Raw genomic sequence first — 15,751 nt, 5'->3', positions numbered from 1 at the left:
CTGCTGTGGGATTTTTTCTTCCCCCTCTGTGTGGACATGCCCAGAGAGTGAGAAGGACTATATATCTTTGTAATTAGGGAACTCACCTGAGAGTGAGAAACATGGGCTCGTGCCCGTGGTTCAACAAATATTTAGTTATTTATTCAAAGGGAAACAGTTTCAACAGGAGAGATTGAGAGACACCCACCCCAGATTAGGTAACAGCCCAGTGGTTAGGAAACTCACCGGCAGGGGCGGCTCTAGGCCCCAGCACGCTAAGCGCGTGCTTGGGGCATCAAGCTGCAGGGGGCGCTCTGCTGGTGCTGCAAGGGCGGCAGGCAGGCTGCCCTTGGCAGCTTGTCTGCGAAGGGTCCGCTGGTCCCACGGCTTCGGTGGACCTCCCACAGGCAAGCCCTGGAAGGCAGCCTGCCCGCCGTGCTTAGGGCGGCAAAATTCCTAGAGCCACCCCTGCTCACCGGGAAGGAGCCCTAACCCTCCTCACTCCAAGAGCCCGCACCAAATAACTTCCTTTGCAAAATAAAAGCCACTTACTGGGAACCTCCTCTGGTGTTTGTCCTTCCCGAAGCATCATGTGTTGCGACTGGCTACCTTCCTCCTGGCTTGAGAGGATCTAGGGATGCTGGGGTGTCTTCCTCCTCCTCAGCACCCGCATTCCTGCTTTCCTCCTCCTCCCTTGTTGGACTGGGCTCTGAAGTGTCCATGGTGGTACTCAGAATGGAGGTGGGGTCACCCCCAAGTATCGTGTCCAGCTCTTTGTAAAAACGGCAGGTCATTGGAGCAGCTGTTTGCCTAGAGGGCTTTGCAGCAGACATTCCACATTCTTTAACCCTGCACTGCAGAGCATTCAGGTCATGGCCCCATTCCATCATGTCCCTTGATATCTGCTCGAAGGTACTGTAATTCCTGCAGGAGGGACTTGACATCTTTCTCTCTCCAAACACTGATGAGGTCCAGCACCTCGCAATTGCTCCATACTGGGGATCGCCTGATGCATGGAGGCATCGTCACTGGAAAGATTCGCTGAGAGCACTCTACACCTGGCTGAGCAAACAGAAAGAGAATTTTCAAAATTCCCAGAGAATTTAAAGGACGGGTCTGACGGTTGGTCACCTGAGGGCAGGGCAGTAGAGTTCAAAGCGATGACCAGAGTGGCTAGAACAGGCATTGTGGGACACTTCTGGAGGCCGATCAGAGTGCATTAACAGACCAGGGTGTCCACACTGGCACTGCGGTGCTCCAGTGGGGTCGCATCAAAGATTATTCCACTAGTTGAGATGGGTTACCAGGAGAGCTCTAGCCGCGCAGTCAGAGCGCTTTACATGCCTTGCCAGTGTGGCAGCATCGTGAGTGAGAATGCACTGGGCTGCTTTAATGCACTCTAAATTGTAAATGTAGCCATGCCCTAAATCATCTTCACCTCTAATTCATGGTCAAATCAGAGAGTATGTGTAAGCTAACCTTGTGCAGGAAAAGTCTGTGCCTTGGTTTATATGAGAACAATTGTCTCTACCTTTTGGTCTATTTATTAGCCATCACATGCCACACTTTTAAAAAATATTTTAACAGAAACACACTGTCTCTTGCAGTTTTCCCTCTTTATGCTACAATCTCAGATTGCAAAAAATAAGCAGGTATGGGGCGAGTAAGTAGCTGGATAAGAGGCCAAGAAACATGTACAGAACATGCTACAAGAAGTTTTCTTGGTGATACATTAGATAGCATTCTTCCAGGGGGGACACTAATTGTGTTGCCAAAGCACTATCTTTTGAATGAGATGTAAAACTGACTACCTGACCACTTGGTACTATTAACGTTTCCACAGCACTTCTATTCCAGAGACAGCTGGCCTGATTCTCCACTGTCTTTTACTAGTATTACACCAGCGTAACTTCATTAGAAATAGTTTTCATTTACATTGGTGCAAAAGGAGACTCAGTCACAAGGTGCTTTCCAGCAAAATTTTAATTGGGTTAATTACAGCCTGCTAACTTGAATTTCAAATGAGACACAGTCTACTTCTTCACATCTTAACTGCTGTGTTCACCATGCACTGTTAAACCTTTGCCTCCATCCTGCTGCATTCCACTGGGATGTGAAGTAATCCCTAAATACAATCAGTATATGTCAGTTGAAATTTATAAGGCACTTCAGGTTACTTCTGGATAAAAGGCTGTGTGTAAAAGTAAATTATTTTTATGTCTTGCTAAGTTGCATTTGTATGTACCTTGTCTTTGAGTTAAATATCAAGATTGCCACACAACTGGAACATGTAAAGATTATGGGTCTGATTATTCACTCACACTCACCACTGTCAGTGAACAGAGTCTGCTGAAGTCAATGGTGTGAAACTGGTAAGAGGAAAATCAGGCCCTAAATATTCATTGTTCCAGGATGATATGTCATACAAACAAAAGCAATTATTGCCAGCCAGATAGATGTATAAACTGTAGGTTACAGAGATTCACTTGGATAATTTTGGTGCAGCTCAGTAGGACCTTCCTGCAAGGTAGGTTGATGACAGTATTTTGGGGCATGGTGGGTGAGGGCAGGGAAGGTCCAAAGCAATTATACACATTCTATAATTATCCTACAGTAAAAGGGACACTGAGGTCTGAGGAGGCAACACAGGCTAGAAATTAGATTTTGGCCTTGGTGCTTAAGTAAGATTGATTGTGGACCAAATTCTTCCCTTAGTTTTACCCAATAACTCCATTGAGGTTGCACAGGTGTACCTGTAGGCAAAATGTAATCCCTTGTGTCCTGGGTCAAAACCAAAATGCACTTCTAGTCTCGCCAGCACCCAAACAGTCACAAAGCCACATTACTATACCTGCTGTATTTTGAACATAGGGATTGCCATGCTGGATCAGACAGTGGTTCATCTGGTCCAGTACCGTGTCACTGACAAATACCACCTGACATCTTTTTAATGAAAAAAATCCTCCTATGCAGAGCATGTAATTAATCTGTGGAAGTCAATGCTGCTCAGTATCATGAAGGCCAAAAGAACAGGATTCATCAACAGTAGACATTTATAAGGATAATAATGAAAATATCCACACTTGTTAAATAAGATTTTAAAAAATGTATTTAAATCCCAGGTCTTCAGGACATGACAGCCTCATCAGTACCAGATACTACAGAGGAAGATTCAAAACACCTTGCAGTGGACAGTTGTTCAATAAGCTGCTTATGTGGGGATTTCCTTCCTAACCCTATCATTTAGTGCAGGGGTCAGCAACCTTTCAAAAGTGGTGTGCTGAGTCTTCATTTATTCACTCTCATTTAAGGTTTCGTGTACCGGTAATACATTTTAACATTTTTAGAAGGTCTCTTCCTATAGGTCTATAATATATAACTAAACTATTGTTGTATATAAAGTAAATAAGGTCTTTAAAATGTTTAAGAAGCTTCATTTAAAATTAAATTAAAATGCAGAGCCCCCGGGACCGTTGGCCAGGACCCAGGCAATGTGAGTACCACTGAAAATCAGCGTATGTGCCGCCTTCCGCACTCATGCCATAGATTGCCTACCCTTGATTTAATGGTTTCCTTATGTCCTGAAGATTTGAATCCCCCTTTTTTTTCAGCCTCTCTAAAGTAACTTTGGATGCTCCTGTTTCTTATTTTCCACACAAATACAAACTCTTTGCGACTACTACAAAAGTTTTGGCCTTAATAATCCTTCACTGAAAATTAGTTCCACAGATAAAATACATTTTCTGTAAATGTCACAACTGAGACATGGGCAGTCTGACCTAGTGGTTGGAGCAGCAGTCTTGAGTCAGGCCACATCCAAAACCAGGAGGCCAGAGTCCAAAATAGCCAGACGATAAATCAGGTGTCAGGCAAGATCAGATTATCAGAAGATCATCAGCAGGAGCAGGTATCATAGGGGAAGCAGAACAAAGCAGGGAGAACCCAATTGCCTGCACAATGTCCTGTGCCAGTCCCTGGGTTAAAGAGAGGCTGAGGACCAATCAGGACTCTCTAGAGTTCCCTCAAACAGATCCCAGGAATGGAATCCTCTGCTAGAGTGCAGCTGCTATTCTAGCAGGTCACAGGGTGGCAGTTTGGGACTACCTTGCTATTAAGTGCTCTGTGAACCATGGCTTGAGACCTGTGGTCTCTAACAGTGAAGTGGATTTTTCTTTTATTTTGAAATTTGTGCCTTTCAGTTCAAAACTAATTCCTATTTTATGAGGGAGTAACCAGCAGCAACTGGATTTACTTCTAGATGAGCGATACTCAGACTGAGGCTCACGAGCCGCAAGTAGCTCTTTTAATGGGTCTCCTGCAGCTCTTTGCAACACATGATATTAAAACATTGTGTGATTTAATTATTAACCAATCAGGATGTTTTTACTATGTTATTAACCAACTGCAGCTGATAAAATAATAATATATGGTCAGTCATTTTGCTGTGAACATTTTATATATTTATAGTAAATGAAACAATGAATTCACACACTGAGTCTATTTTGGATAGTGCTGATTGCTGATTTGGCTCCTGAACCACTGAGGTCCGAGTATCACTGCTCTAGACCACTGTTTATACCTGCTTTTAAAATGTTCATTCATGAAAAATTTGACCTCACATCAAGTTGCCTCAATTAGCAAGAATTATATTTTTAAAACAATATATATTAGAAAACCTCCAAAGTCAGAAGTATACTATGAATTCTATGAGTTTAGAAAGTCTTGTTTGCAAACACAGTTTTCCCCCCCTCATTGAGACAGTTTCTGGAAGTTTCAGATCCTGAACTGCCATCATGATGCATGAGGTGCAAACGTAAATATTGTAACTGATTATTACATTGACACATTGTGTCTTCAGCTTTAAAAACAATAGTTTGTTAAAAATATTATAAATAGGAGAGGATTTTTCCACAGAACTATATTCAGTTTTTAAAATCACTGTAATTAATATTGTCTGTAGCATTTCCCTTAGCTATAGTACCGACTATCTAGACATTTTTTTATTCCTAAAAGGGTGTTCTGCTAATAAACAGCAACATTAGTTTTTTCTAATCCTCTATGGAGTTATGCTGCTGACACACCAATAGAATCAGCCTTAAATTTAACAATGCAAGACATAAATTAACTGGAGCAGTAAATAAAGGAAAAAAAATGTTTGAAAGGGAAAAAATAAAATGCTGGGTAAGATGTTAAAAATGATTATGTTGAGCATTGTCATTTTGTATATACACTTTATGCAACCTATAGCTTTCTCACCTAGGAACTTATCTGGAGCTGTCAGGAGAAACCTATAAATGCAAACTTATCAAATACCTGTTATCTGACCTCAGAAGTATTAGTAAAATTAGGTTTCATGGGGATAAGTTCAGTTTTAAATGGGAGCTGTCTGTATCTTTTAAGTCTATAAAGTCCCTCAGGCTAACACTGTCTCTGCTATTGAACCCTCTATTCTTCTCTTGAACTTCAGAGACAAGGCATGTGAATTATTACACAGATGAATAATGATTATTCACCAAGACTATCTTCCCTAAAAAACAAGTTGTCTCACTGGACAGTCCATAAATATTAATAAAAGGCTATGCTTTAGGAATCAGTGGAAGATCAGAGAAGTATCCAGAACCTCTGTAGTAGAGCTTGCCTAAGGGGATATGATACTACCTAGGCCAGGATGGATTAGTGGAACCATGATGAAGGTGGACAGCAAATCTCTTAAATCAGAAAGGGAACAATTTATAAAGAACAGTGATATTGTTGGGTGAAAAAAGCATTGATATTTATCTATGTTCCATAATGGTAGTGAAATTGAGTTTTAAAGGCACAGGAAAATAAACAGTTCCTTTGTTAATATGGTTTAGAAGGAGGTCGATTTTAAACTTAAAAGATATAGTGTATTTAAATAATATTTATAATGATGCTCATTATACAGTTATTTTAATGCAGCCAGATCAGCTCACAATGTGATCACATTGCAGGGATACCCGTATAGCCAGTTATATAGCATAAAGCAAATATTCTGATTAATTAAATAGGATGGAATGGATAATAAAGATTTCTGTAGTATGAGTTTGGCATGGTCACATTACTTAGGGCAACAGTGTCATGAGCGAGTTATGGAGGCCATGCCAAATGAGTGCCAATGAAATCTTTATAACCGAATGTACTATCATGCAGTCTGCACCAGCCATCTATTTTTAAAAAGTATTGTATAAATGTTTTAAAAGGTTCTTAAAATATTACTTTTTCCATCTCCTTCGACTTCAAAAAGCAAGTGCCTTAGCTAGAATGGGCCAAAACATCTGATGTGCCTGAGCTACATTTGGAGCACCAGAGGAAAAGAAAATGTCAATAAATGTCTGTCCACCTCATTTATACCTCTGCAACTTTGGCCCCTGATCCTGTGCTACTGGATCAGTGGAGGCTTGCTCAGCCAAGGATAAAAGTTAGAGCTGCCCTCAGGCCATTCCATTGGAGAAGAAAGTGATTTGTCTCATTCTTCCTTTGCACTGAATGACTGCTGCTCCTTGGGGAAGCCAGAAGCAGGTGTCATAGCACCATCTTTGGCAGGTTTACATTTCCCTAGACAAGGAAGAGACTAGGGATATTTAACCTAGTTCACTGTCCTGTTTGTACCATGAGTTCAAAAATGGCTCTGAATCAAACTGCATGATCCCCAGAGGAAAAGAAATGACATAACCAAAAAGAAAAAAATATCCAGTAAAAGTTACTTAAAATTAATTTTCCCTATATAATCATGTTACAATTTTAAGATTCAGTACGTCAGGACAATCAAGGTAGGAGCAAGTTCCATATCCTATTGGAACTGAGATTCTCTTCTTTCCAAGCATGTAAAACTTTAGTATATCTTTTTCAAGTACTGTCCCTATGAGTGCTGCAGAAGAAATAGCATCCATGCACCTGGGACTGAAGATTTTAGGTAGCAGTGTCTGTTGGGCTGCTCATGCGCTCCTTCCCATCTCACGCTGTGAGGTGCGTCCATATAGTGCGGTGCAGTCTGACCACCCTCAATTCCTTCTCAATCACCCTTGGTCTGGGATTGAATCCTTAGCAGAGCTCTTCATATGCTTTTAGTGCCCTTACTAATATTAGTGCTTCCATTGCTATTGTAGGTCTTTCCTTTATTTATTTCTTCCCTTTACCTCCTCTTATTTTTTTCCCCTTTGGCTCTTTCCTCCCCCCTATTTTTAGATTCGCATAGGTTTCCTTTTCTCCTATTCCCCTCTTTACGAGGAAACATTCCCTACCCAGGTTATGCTCAGATCCCTTGGGTTTAAGAGTGTCTCTCCTGCCATGAGGCCATCCAAGTGAGCAACGGCCACTCATGGTGAGTCTGTTATCCAGGAGAGGGGCACGTATTGCAAAAGTACATCTACTACCTCAAATTAAATGCATGATCTTGGAAAGAAAGGGTGTTGAAATTAAAACTCTTCATCATTAAAAGTTTTCTCAGATCCTGGGTTTGATACCTCTCCTCTGTGAGGGTCACCATAAGCACGGTCATCTTCTGACCCTCATTCACCACACATGATGAAAAGAAAATCTATGTTCTCCCTCCAAGATGAGAAGAAACGGGCCCTGAGTTCACCCACCAAGGAGCCACATCTCATGGGGGATGCCATTTTTTTTGGTCTGTAGCCTTAGACATCTTTGGGGGCAAAACCTGGCTCCTGTGAGCATCTGGATCACCTCCAGTACCAGCACTAGTGAGCATGTGAAGGACTCTAAGACGGCAGAACCACATACAGGAACACCATCCCTCAGCACAAAACAACTTCAAGGGCACAGCACCAATGAAGTCCTGGGTACCAGTGAAGCCCCTGGCACCATGTACTGGGCCATTCCATGGAATGCAATCTAACTTCAGCACTGTCAATATCCTCAATTTCCGTACCAATACATGTTCAACCTCTGGTAGTGATGATGCTTTTGCCAGTATCAGAAGAGTTCCACTACCCCAGAGATCTGATCATCTCCAACACTAGAATCATCACCCCGCCACACAGAGCTCCCAGCAGTGCAGGCCTCCTCTCCGGAAACAGATCTTGTATCACATCGCTCTCCTTCGCCATCGTGGACTGCTCCACCATTCTCCAGAAAGGAAGAAGATGAGGAGTACTCCCATACATCTCACTCTCCACCATAGTATAACAGGACTCCTCTCCGAGAATCATACTACTGCCCTCCATATCCAGAGACAAAAAATGAACCGGGTCCTTAGTATGGACACCCCTGAATACAGCTCCATATGCCTATTTCCCCACAGTGGCCATATTTGGACCCTTGGGATGCATAAAGGTCACACTGTACCAAACCACCTGCAGAATGGATACAAATACACTCTCCATCTTCATCGATCTCTAGGTCTCCTGACCCTGAGCCAGAATTGGTAGATCAGCATGAGGAAGAAATGGATGAAGATGTTACACCACCAGCCCACACCTTCTATGAGAAGTAGTAAACCATCTTCTATGACTTGGAACCACAGAACTGGTCCCATCTCAACACAGAGGGAAAACATGTTGAGATGGGACCACTATTTTCTAATCCAAAAGAAATTGGGTAGATGGAGACTGATCCTAGACTTGAGGAACTTCAACAAGTTCTTCAAACTACAATGCTTCAAGATGGTCACACTTTTAACAGTAATCCCAGCACTAAAACAGGGGGACTGGTTATTGGCCCTCCACCTCCAACACAGTACTTGTATATCACTATACACACTTCCCACAGGTGGTTCCCTCAGATCTGTCCTGAGGTCCAACCATTATCAATGCAAGGTTATCCTTTGGCCTCTCCACAGTGCCCAGGGTATTTTCCAAAGTCTCTACAGTGGTGGTGACACACCTTCACAAACAAAGGATTGTAATACTCCCATACCTCAATGACTGCCTCATCAAGGCTCCATCCAGAGTCAACACATTTGAAGCCATAAGAAAATGGATCTTTTCTTGAAACCTGGCCTCCATATAAACAGGCAAAAATCAATGCTAACACCAGTACAACAACTGGAGCTTATTGGTGCCCCACTAGATACTAGGGAGGCCAGAACTTTTCTCCCAGCTCACAGATTTTCTGCAATAATCAGTCTCATCTCCACCATGAGAACCAGTCCACAGATCTCTCCCAGAACTTGTCTAGTTACTCAACCATATGGCAGCGGCCACATTCATGGTAAAACATGCCAGATTACACAGGTGCTTCCTCCAGGGATGGCTATGAAAAGCATACATACCACAAAGACACAGTCAGAAAACTTCTCTTGTTCCCATTCAAGGACAAGAACTCAGACTGGTGGACACAACCCCAAAATGTCTGTATAGGGGTTCCCTTCCTCCAACCACTACCGTCCTTGATACTGACAACCGATGCTTCCCTACTTGTCTGGGAAGCATATCTACAAAATCACATGGTATAGGGAAAGTGATCCCTATCGGAATCTGTGCTTCACATCAACCTCCTAGAATTATGTGCAATCCTCAATGGGTACCTACACTTTATATCAATAATCAGACAAAATACCATAAATGTAATGATGGACAACCATTGCCTTCATGTTTTATATCAACAGTCGGTGGGAACAAGGTCCAAAGCCCTAAAATTGTGGAACAGGTATATCCAACAACAACAGCAAAAGTCAACATTTCTGCTGCATACCTATCTGGACACCAGAACATCCTGGCAGACTCACTGAACTGGAGGTTCTCACCAGAATACAAGTCGGAGATAGATACAAGAACCCAAGCAACATATATTCAGCCTCTGGAGATTCACAAACATAGATCTCTTCACCACACCTGAGAACACCAAATGCCCACAGTTCTGCTCAAAAGTGAATCTGGATCACTGGCCTCTGGGGGACACCTTCCTCATTACAGAGGATGCATGCTGCTTCTTCTCCTTTCCACCCTTTCCTCTGCTATTCAAAGTGTTTCACAAGATTGACTCTGGCTTATTCCAGTTGTTTCTCATAGTCACGACAGATATGGTATCTCTAACTCTTGTGCATGATGGTCTGTCCACTGATCACCCTGCAGTTGACTCCACACCTACTCTCACAGGAAGCAGGCCAAATTCTCCATCTGAATCTAAAACTTCTCCAGCATGGCTCCTTCATGGTTCCAGGATCTGGGAATGACCTGTTCAGAAGAGGTGAAGGAATTCAACAACTCACTATACTTACGTTCAAAACTGGAAAAGATTCCAGACTTAGTGTGACACTAAACATACTTCAGAAATGAGCGCTCCTTTACCACCCATTTTGGATTACTCCTACAGCTCAAGAGATTGGAGAGATCTACAAGCTTCGTTTATGTATATTGGGCTGCCATTACTGCATTCCACTCTAAGATAGGAAGTCAGTCAGTATCTACCTACCCAATAACAAAACAATTCCTTAAGGGCCTTCAAAATCTTTATCCTGAAGTAAGAGACCCCACCCCACCAGGCTAGAAACTTCAGCCTAGCTCTGTCTCACCAGACCCCCATTGGAACCTCTGGTGACATGTTTCTACATGCATCTATCTATGAAAGGTTCTAGTCAGGAGGAGAGGATGGAAGAGGATAAAGTATGGGCCAGATCAGATGAGAAACAATCACATAAAAAAGAATCTGACACATCACAAAAGGACAGACAAATAAACAGTGACAATTTTTTAAAGTGTTGTAGAGAAATGCTAAACGTCTAAATAATAAGATGGGTGACTTAGAGTGCCTCATGTTAAAGGAGGATATTGATATAATAAACATCACAGAAACCTGGTGGAGTAGGGACAATCAATGGGACACAATCATTCCGGGGTACAAAATATATTGGAAGGACAGAACAGGTCATGCGGGTGGGGTGGGGGACAAGGAGTAGCACTATACATGAAAGAAAATGTAGAATCAAATGAAGTAAAAATCTTAAATGAATCAACATGTTCCATAGAATCGCTATGGATAGTAATTCCATGCTCTAATAAGAATATAACAGTAGGGATCTATTATCAAACACCTGACCAGGACAGTGATAGTGATGATGAAATGCTAAGGGGGATTAGAGAGGCTATCAAAATAAAGAACTCGATAATAGTGGGGGATTTCAATTATCCCCATATTGACTGGGGACGTCACCTCAGCACGAAATGCAGAGACAAAATTTCTCGATACTTTAAATGACTGCTTCTTGGAGCAGCTGGTACAGGAACCCACAAGGGTAGAGGCAATTCTTGATTTAGTCCTGAGTGGAGCGCAAGATCTGGTCCAAGAGATAACTATAACAGGACTGCCTGGAAATAGTGACAATAATATAACAACATTTAACATTCCTGTGGTGGAAACAACAAATCAACAGCCCAACACTGTGGCATTTAACTTCAGCAAGGGGAACTATGCAAACATGAGGAGGTTAGTTAAACAGAAATTAAAAGGTATAGCCACTAGAGTGAAATCCCTGTAAGCTTCACGGGCGTTTTTTAAAGACACCATAATAGAGGTCCAACATAAATGTATACTCCAAATTAGAAAAGTACAGTAAAAGAACTAAAAAAGAGCCACTGTGGCTTAACAACCATGTAAAAGAAGCAGTGAGAGATAGAAAGGCATCTTTTGAAAAGTGGAAGTCAAATCCTAGTGAGGTAAATAGAAAGGAACATAAACACTGCCAAATTAAGTGTAAAAATGTAATAAGAAAAGCCAAAAAGGAGTTTGAAAAACAGCTAGCCAAAAACTCAAAAGATAACAACAAAATGTTTTTTTAAGTACATCAGAAGCAGTGAGCCTGCTAAACAACCAGTAGGGCCCCTGGACGATTGAGATATAGAAGGAGCACTTAAAGACAATAAAGTCATTGCAAAGAAACTATATGAATTCTTTGCTTCAGTCTTCATGGCTTAGGATGTTAGGAAGATTCCAAAACCTGAGCCGTCCTTTGTAGGTGACAAATTTGAGGAATTGTCACAAATTGAAGTGTTACTAGAGGAGGTTTTGTAATTAATTAATAAAACTTAACAGTAACATGTCACCAAGACCAGATGGCATTCACCCAAGAGTTCTGGAAGAACTCAAATGTGAAATTGCAGAACTATTAACTATGGCTTGTAACATGTCCTTTAAATCAGCTTCTGTACCCAATGACTGGAAGAGAGTTAATGTAATGCCAATATTTAAAAAGAGCTCTAGAGGTGATCCCGACAATTACAGACCGGTAAGTCTAACGTCGGTACCAGGCAAATTTGTTGAAACAATAGTAAAGAATAAAATTGTCAGACACATAGAAGACCATAACTTGTTGGGCAAAAGTCAACATGATTTCTGTAAAGGGAAATCATGTCTTACTAACCTATTAGAGTTCTTTGAAGGGGTCAACAAACATGTGGACAAGGAGGATCCAGTGGACATAGTGTACTTAGATTTCCAGAAAGCCTTTGACAAGGTTCCTCACCAAAGGCTCTTACATAAATTAAGTTGCCATGGGATGAGAGGGAAGACCTTTCATGGACTGAGAACTGGTTAAAAGACAGACAGGGAACAAAGGGTAGGAATAAATGGTAAATTATCAGAATGGAGAGTGGTGTTCCCCAAGGGTCAGTCCTAGGACCAATCCTATTCAATTTATTCATAAATGATCTGGAGAAAGGGGTAAACAGTGAGGTGACAAAGTTTGCAGATGATACTAAACTGCTCAAGATAGTTAAGACCAAAGCAGACTATGAAGAATTTAATATATGGAAATATGCCTATCTCATAGAACTGGAAGGGACCTTGAAAGGTCATTGAGGCCAGCCCCCTGCCTTCACTAGCAGGATCAAGTACTGATTTTTGCCCCAGATCCCTAAGTGCCCCTCAAGGATTGAACTCACAACCCTGGCTTTAGCAGGCCAATGCTAAAACCACTCAAAAAGATCTCACTAAGTGATTGGGCAACAAAATGGCAAATTAAATTTAACGTGGATAAATGTAAAGTTATGCACAATGGAAAAAATAACCCCAACTACACATACAATATGATGGAGTCTGATTTAGTTACAACTAATCAGTAAAGAGATCTTGGAGACATTGTGGATAGTTCTCTGAAGACGTCCACGCAGTGTGCAGGCACTCAAAAAAGCAAACAGGATGTTAGGATTAAAAAAGGAGTAGAGAATAAGATGAAGAATATCTTATTGCCCTTATATAAATCCATTGTATGCCCACATCTTGAATATTGTGAACAGATGTGGTCTCCTCATCTCAAAAAAGATATACTGGCATTAGAAAAAGTTCAGAAAAGTACAACTAAAATGATTAGGGGTTTGGAACGGGTCCCATCTGAGGAGAGATTAAAGAGGCTAGGAATTTTCAGCTTGGAAAAGAGGAGACTAAGGGGAGATATGATAGAGGTATATAAAATCATGAGTGGTGTGGAGAAAGTGAATAAGGAAAAGTTATTTACTTGTTCCCATAATATAAGAACTAGGGGCCATTAAATGAAATTAATGGGCAGCAGGTTTAAACCAAATAAAAGGAAGTTCTTCACACAGCGCATAGTCAACCTATGGAACTCCTTGTCTGAGGAGGTTGTGAAGGCTAGGACTATAATAGTGTTTAAAAGAGAACTGGATAAATTAATGGAGGTTAAGTCCATTAATGGCTATTAGCGGGGATGGGTAAGGAATGGTGTCCCTAGCCTCTGTTTGTCAGAGCGTGGAGATGGATGGCAGGAGAGAGATCACTTGATCATTACCTGTTAAGCTCACTCCCTCTGGGGCACCTGGCATTGGCCACTGTCAGTAGACAGGATACTGGGCTGGATGGACCTTTGATCTGACCCAGTATGGCCGTTCTTATGTTTTTATGTAAACTTCATTTCTCATAGCCATTACATCTGTCTGACAGAAGGAAAAATAGGTGCCTTCATGGTGCACCTTCTATACAAAATCTTCTACAAAGATAAGGTCACGTTATGACCCCACACAAAATTTTTACACAAGGTACCATCCTCTTTCCATCTAAACCAGCCTCTCCACCTCCCGTTCCTTCTTCCCCAAGCCACATGGCAGCCAGGATGAGGTAAGGCCACGCTATTCACTTTATATGTCAGATGAGCATCAGCCTTCAATCTTGACAGAACCAAAACATTCAGATTGTCGCCATATTTATTCCTGTCTGTTGCCAAAAAATCAAGGGGGTCAGCTATATCCAAATATCCTCTTTTGGAATAGATCTCAGAGTGCATCCACCTTTGCTACCAACATCACAAACTTTGGCCCCCACCTGGCACTTGAACACACTCCATTCGACCACTATCTACCTCCAAAGCCTTTTTGAATAATGTGCTGATTATGGACAAATGCCAGCCTGGGAATTCACAGACATCTTCTGTCAACATTACGTTATCACCCATGACGCAATATCAGACACCTTATTAGAACTCATTTTCCTATCCTTCTCAGTAGAGATCACTCTGAAGTCCCAGCCTTCCAACTAGGGGCACTGCTCTACAGTCTCCTACAGTGGAGCACCTGTAGGGACACTACTCAAAGAAGGTTTTGATATTCTTTGAGACGTGTCCCCCTCTGGGTGCTCGACTACCCATTGTCCTTCCCTCTGCTTTGGGGCTCAAAGATAAGCTCTATGCTGGAGAAGGTAGTTGAACCGCACAGTACTATATAGATGCCACTCATGGCATGAGATGGGGAGGAGTGCATGTGCATTCCAATGGGCACTGTACCAAAAATCTCTGATCCCAGGTGCAGGGACATTACCTCACCTACAGTGGAGCACCATGCATCTTGAGGAACCTCAGTTACTGCACAGGGTGAATAACCCTCTCATATCTCATTGACTATAAGACCTTAAATCTCTCTCTGATCCAGGACTGAACAATGCCCATCTTGTATCTCAAGATAGACAGGGAACTACATGGCTAAATTCTGCCACACTTATGCATGTTCAGTAGAACTTTCATGCTCAAATAGTCCCAGTGAAATTAATGGGACTATTTGCTGTGTGACTACTACAATAGAACTTCAAAATTATAAACACCTCAGGAATGGAGGTTGTTTGTAACTCTGAAATGTTTGTAACTCTATACAAAAAACATTATGGTTGGTCTTTCAAAAGTATACAACTGAACATTAACTTAATAAAGCTTTGAAACTTTACTTGCAGAATTAAAATGCTGCTTTTAACCATCTTAATTTAAATCAAACAAGTACAGAAGCAGTTTCCTTACTTTGTCAATTTTTTTAAACTTTCTCTTCATTTTTTAATAATTTACATTTAACACAGTACTGTACTGTATTTGCTTTTCTGTTTTGGTCTCTACTACTGCCTGCTTGCACATTTCTGGTTCCAAATGAGGGGTGAGTTAACAAAGAAAAGAGCGGAACCTCTTCAGGGCAGTATCTTTCATATCTGGGACTACATATAGTCCAGGGAGGAGAAAGACTAGTGGGAGTGTACATGCATCAATCAAGAGTGAATGCAAATGCAATATGGAACATGGCTCTGAAATACATCACGTGGTTGTTCACTTCCACATACTGGAGATATTTGTTTTTATTCTGATAGGTGCATATGCATATTTTATTTACACATATGCATATTTATACACACACATCTATCAGCATCTCTCTGTGCATGAACAGGAATTACAGAACACAAATTATATTGTAGCAAGCTCATAGCCATAACCTTGGTATTGGACAGTCATACATTTGCTATACTCTTTTTAAAAAAAAAAAAACTCTTGTTTTCCTAGGATGATTGCTTTGAGTTGGAATTCACAATTCAA

Source organism: Gopherus flavomarginatus, chromosome 1 (genome assembly GCF_025201925.1).
Source record: "Gopherus flavomarginatus isolate rGopFla2 chromosome 1, rGopFla2.mat.asm, whole genome shotgun sequence".
In the NCBI taxonomy this organism is placed as follows: domain Eukaryota; kingdom Metazoa; phylum Chordata; order Testudines; family Testudinidae; genus Gopherus; species Gopherus flavomarginatus.
This window is presented reverse-complemented; position numbering follows the sequence as displayed.